This window comes from Hyalella azteca, unplaced genomic scaffold (assembly GCF_000764305.2).
Source record: "Hyalella azteca isolate HAZT.00-mixed unplaced genomic scaffold, Hazt_2.0.2 contig10324, whole genome shotgun sequence".
NCBI lineage: Eukaryota > Metazoa > Arthropoda > Malacostraca > Amphipoda > Hyalellidae > Hyalella > Hyalella azteca.
The window spans coordinates 6570-12536 of NW_025940368.1; the positions used below are offsets into that span (position 1 = coordinate 6570).

At 38.5% G+C, this 5967-nt stretch overlaps 1 long non-coding RNA gene across 1 annotated transcript; it reads left to right on the top strand.

Moving 5' to 3' along the window:
- Nucleotides 1-663: 663 nt before the first annotated feature.
- On the top strand, nucleotides 664-1284 carry LOC125178503. The gene is made up of 2 exons (XR_007156925.1): nucleotides 664-726; nucleotides 1048-1284. It is a non-coding gene; the product is annotated as an uncharacterized LOC125178503 (long non-coding RNA).
- Nucleotides 1285-5967: the final 4683 nt, after the last annotated feature.

The window sequence follows — 5967 nt, forward strand, 5'->3', positions numbered from 1 at the left end:
TAGCAGGATCACCTCATGTCAGTAGCAGGATCGTCAAGTCAATATGGTTTCGGTGGATGTTAATATAATAGCACTCAGTTGAGTGTTGTTTACTTAAACCAGCCAAGAAACTTCTAGCTAAATTCCCGGAGAAGCAAAAACTTGTATAAATAATACCCATTTCAAATTTAGAGCAGGGAATAAAGCTGCCGATAGACGCGCGATAGATACTTAGAGTCTCGCATAACTGCTTGGCTCGGCTCTGTGCAGTGCAACCCATTTACCAGTGCCGCAACAGTGCCGATTTTCGACTCTGCCGGGCTGTTAAAGATTTTCTTTACATTAGTTCGGCTCTGCGGGCTGTTAAAGTTTTCTTTATATTAGCATTAGCTAAGCGCTGTTTTAGATAGCCGGCCGGTCAATGTTTCACGGCTCTGTCCGGCTAAATTAGGCGTCAGTCTAGGCTCAGTATTTTAGCTGGGGCTTGAAGGGCAGCCCTAGCTCTGAGCAGTTTATAGGCTCGGTGGGCATGGCCAAGCCCACTCATGCCATATTCGCAGCTGGGCCTTCACTGTTATATATGAATAATCTCTGATATGATTAATACTATATTCAATTTATGTCATCCGTATGGCCATTTCTTAAACTGCATCAACGAAGTAACGAATTCTTCCGTAGATCGGGGACTTGCGTGACCAGTACGCATGGGTAATGTCCCGCGCTGAAGAGCTTGACGCTGACTCGCTCGTGAGTACACGATCGTAATGCATAAATAAATGGATATAGTGCATTAATAAATTTAGTTTTATTCAATAACAAATCAAGCACTTGCTCTACTCATAAAAAATTTATTACAACAAAATTCTACGAAGTTGCTTCATCGAAAGATATAACCAGGATGCAGGTATGACACGAGGCGTGTTTTTACAGAAAGTACCAACAAAATTTTCCACAATTATTTGTTCGCTCGCAAGGCCATACTTCACTTTACTTCAATACATAATTCACTCTGATACAAACAGCCAATAAATGTTGATGTATCTTTCGTTGATACGAATATTTCAACAGGCTGCTGCACTGGACGCATTCGAGTCTAACGGCATCGACACGTCGCTGTTGCAGCCCACGCCACAAGGCGGCGACTGCATCTACGCGCCAGTTCCTCCCAAGATATAAAGAAAAAAGAACATACAGAATTACCTAGGAAATTGATGGATACCGTATTTTCTCTATATTGCGTTAAATTTAACTCATTGAAAGAATTGACCTACACGTACGAATATAAATCAGTTTCAAGCAAATTGATAGTTGCATTTAATTCTCCCGACTGATTTTCAACTATTAACTTAATTTCAGCATATCAACTTAGCCTCACATATTTCTCTTTGGTGCATTGATCGGCAAGTCATAAAGATTTCAGTTCGATGAATTTATACCACAGTAACAATTAATTACCTATCACATGCCGCTTTTCCGCGAATCAATTAAAGGTCAATGATATTATCAATTAAATTATTCTGAAAAATCCACATCGTAATAATAGGTTTTTTAAATTTCACACAACATGTTCCACAACAAACTTTTTGATAATTCAATACCTACTTTACAATACTATAGGAAATAAGCAGAATAATCATATTAGATTCTCATGAAATAGCAAAGGTTTAGTTTTCAATATCTGACTAATTTCAGGTCAGAGCCTTCTATTTAAACTTGCACTGGGCTTCATTGCATTATGGGTTAAGTAGCTTCAGCCTGCACATTCAAAGTAACTGATCTCGACCCTGCTATTTTACTTTCTCTATTTTTCACGTATTTTTGCAGTTAATTGACAGATTACTTAACAGCAAAAACTCACAGAGTGCTACTGATGCTTCAAATCTTTATAATAATCATCAAAAATCTTAATAATAATCTTCAAAGATCTTCAGCCTCAGTTCGATAGCTAAGTAGAGATGGAGCAGACCATAACGTGGATACCCGTCCTAGACCACAGGTGCCATACTTTCAAAACTCGCTAAGTGAACGTAAGCACTTACGCTCTATTTTCTTGTCTATGATTGGTGGATTTTGTTCGAAAGGCCGTCAATGATTGGCTGATGAACTTACGATCTCTTAACTTTTTTTGAAAGTATGGGNTAGATAGATTCCTATTGAAATGCAATAACCTCTTTCACGAACTCGGAACACATTCCGCGTAACATTTAAACCTGGTTTTAATGGCTGTTTTCCACATCCAGCAATATTTCTCAACTTCCGAGCTTCTGCAGGTTATGCAATATGTAAGCAAAGATTTTTAATTTACCAGGATTTACGAGTTGGGCTAACGTGGCGACTCCTCTTTCTCTTCATAACTTGAAGGCTATTTTTCCAGGAGCAGTCGGAGCAAACTTGGAATGAAGATGACATATTTGTCCTACTGAATTGCAATTAAACAATAAATTACTCCTATACTATTCAACTTGATTTTTTCGCCTTTGAAACAATTCATGAGCCTCGTTTCCTAAAGTTTTGTCAAGGTCATGATCAACGGTTGCATATTGATACCGTAGAGCGAGTAATTTGCTGCAGGTGATATTTTTCCAAAAACAATAGGCGTGCATGAAGGGGGCTAACACCTAGTAATATATAAAGTGATATTTACATTTTTATTTTTCGATGATGAAAAATTTAAATATACACGCCACAGATCTTACCCGAAAATGATTAATTTACTTTCACCAAAAAGTGTCGAACCGTCGGTTCCGAAACTTTTTAATGAAGTGTGATGTTACCGGTGCAATAAAATTCTGAGAATCTTATTACCGCCACTGACGATACAGAAAAAAGACATCGATGCAAATTGTGACCCCACTGTAACACCAAAAAAACGAATTTAACAAAATTCGTATCGAACAAGTGATAGAAGATTTTAATATGCGGACAAACTGATATTTTTATTTTTTTTATTATCAGAAACGAGGACACCGGAAAAGCGAGTCCCATGAATCCTGTCTTCAAAATAATTTAATACAACAACTGAGAGGTAAAGTCATGCAGACACCACGAGTCCAAAGACCGGGCATTCAGTAACGTTGCGGATGCCAAAGGAATGCATATACTATTCGATTCTTTCGAGCAAATCAAGTCACTTGCATAAAACTACCCTTCCAAAGACATGACATACACGTGCCAAAAAAGTAGCCATCCAAAGACATAATATACGCTTACCAAAAAACTACCCTTCTAAAGATATAACATGCACGTGTCATAAAACTATCCTTCCAAAGACATAACATACACGTGCCATAAAACTACCTATCCAAAGACATGACATAGACGTGCCATAAAACTACCCTTCCAAATACATGACATAGACGTGCCATAAAACTACCCTTCCAAATACATGACATACACGTGCCATAAAACTACACTTCCAAATACATGACATACATGTGCCATAAAACTACACTTCCAAATACATGACATACATGTGCCATAAAACTACACTTCCAAATACATGACATACATGTGCCATAAAACTACCCTTCCAAATACATGACATACATGTGCCATAAAATTACCCTTCCAAATACATGACATACATGTGCCATAAAACTACACTTCCAAAGGCATGACATTCACGTGACTATAAATTAACCTTCCTATGACAGGTCGAGACGCGATAACAAAAATACGATAACGTAAGACACGATAACACAAGTGGAGTACCAAGACGAGATATAACCTACCTATACACACCTGCCACGCGTAGAACGTCTAGTATGCGAACGTTACGTAACTTGCATTTATAATCAAGAGTCAATTAAGCAGTGCAAATATTTATAACATTTTCCAACATTCAGTGACATATACTAGTAGTTTTTTAATCCAGGGCATCCGTGTGTGACGGAACACAATTTTTGTGGATTATTGTTTTTTGAACATTGTTTCGCTTCAGATTTCAGCTCGAGGATTTAATTTATGTATGACTAAATAATGCGTAGACATATTTTTATTTCGTGACTGTAACAAGGAATCGCCTTAGCTGTAATATTATCCGTCGGTAGCGTTGCGTTGCAGTCGTCTGCTAAGCGCCACGCGTCGTCTGCTAGACCTGACCACGTTTAGACTTATTTTTACGACCCGTTAATTGTAAATTATTACTTGACCAGTGATTCATTCGCTTCAATGTGCAGTTATTTTGTCCAAGGACTTGATTTTTTTATGATAATCGTAATGATTTACTGTTGCACGAGAATAAGTGCTGTCGATCTACGATACTATCGTTAAGGCGAAGACGGCACGTCGCCATCTTGCGTAAGCAGGCTAGACATAATAATAATATAAATAATAATAGCGGTTTCAGCGTTTATTAGGCCATAGGCCTGTCTCTTATACACATCTAGATGTGTATAAGAGACAGNTTCCTCCTCTCTCCAACGCAAGGGAATTTAGAGCCGGACCAAAGAGCGACTCTTTAGCCCTTGTTTCAAAACCAATACGCAAGTCACCGTCAAATCGGCACGCTACCCATAATTATTTCGATTTCGCAGCGTTGTTTCCAGTTACACGTGTTTGCAACCAAGTAATACAAAAGCATTTATATTGGAACAGATTCAAATCAGATCGATCCGTTCACTCTTCATGAAAACTATTTAATGTATACCTTACAGTGCAATTTTATTATATAAGTATTCTTACGTAACTTAAGGCTAAAGTCTAAAGAGGCCTGAGAATTGTTGCATGTGACGGAAGAAAACGTAATAAAAGTCTTGCGATTCCAAGTCTGAATCGAAGTCAACATCTGGCATCACCACAAGTATGAACGGGTGAGTTATACTGGGCGGCTGAGTTATACTGTGCGGGTGAGTTACAGTATACTGTGCGGCTGAATTATACTGGGCGGCCGAGTTATACTATACTGCTAAGTTATACTATCCGGCTGAGTTATACTATACGACCGATTTATAAGGTGCGGCTGAGTTATACTGTGCAGCAGAGTTATACTGCACGGCTGAGTTATACTGTACGGCTGAGTTATACTGTACGGCTGAGTTATACTGTACGGCTGAGTTATACTGTACGGCTGAGTTATACTGTACGGCAGTTATACCTGTCTCTTATACACATCTAGATGTGTATAAGAGACAGGAGTTATACTGTACGGCTGAGTTATACTGTACGGCTGAGTTATACTGTACGGCTGAGTTATACTGTACGGCTGAGTTATACTGTACGGCTGAGTTATACGGTACTGCTGAGTTATACTGTACGATTGAGTTATACTGTACGATTGAGTTATACTGTACGGCTGACTTAAAATGTACGGCTGAGTTGTACTGTACGGCTGAGCTATACTGTACGGCTGAGTTATACTGTACGGCTGAGTTACTCTGTACTGCTGAGTTACAGTATACTGTACGGCTGAGTTATACTGTACGGCTCCGCAATCACAATCAACCCAATGAGAGAACGATATACTAGCAATAAAAAGTTTTTAGTTTCAGTGTGAGGGATAATAGTTTTATATCAAATTAAGACTATTTCTGCGTTTCTAGCATAATTTAAGCAATTGTTATCAACTGCGTTCCCTTCTTTTGTCTCGCAAAAATTTAGTAATTGTTACTGCATTTAATTGCTTTGTCTCGCAAAAATTTAGTAAATTATACAGTATTTAATTGTTTTGTCTCGCAAAAATTCACTACTTTAACTGTGTTTCCTTGCTTCATCTCGCGCAGGTTCTCCGCTGTACTCCTGCTGGCCGTGGCCGGTCTGACGAACGCTTACCTCGACCAGGGAGTTTGTCCAGACTTTCAGAACATCGCTGAGTTCGAAATTCCCCCGGTAAGTTCGTAAATATTAATATTACTTGACTATGCTCCCCTATTTAAAAAGGGCAGTAATACAGTGCAGTAATACAGTGCAGTTTTACGTATAATTTGAATATTATGATTTTGCGGATGATATCTAAGGAGACTATCGAAATTCGAGTTAGGATATTCAAAA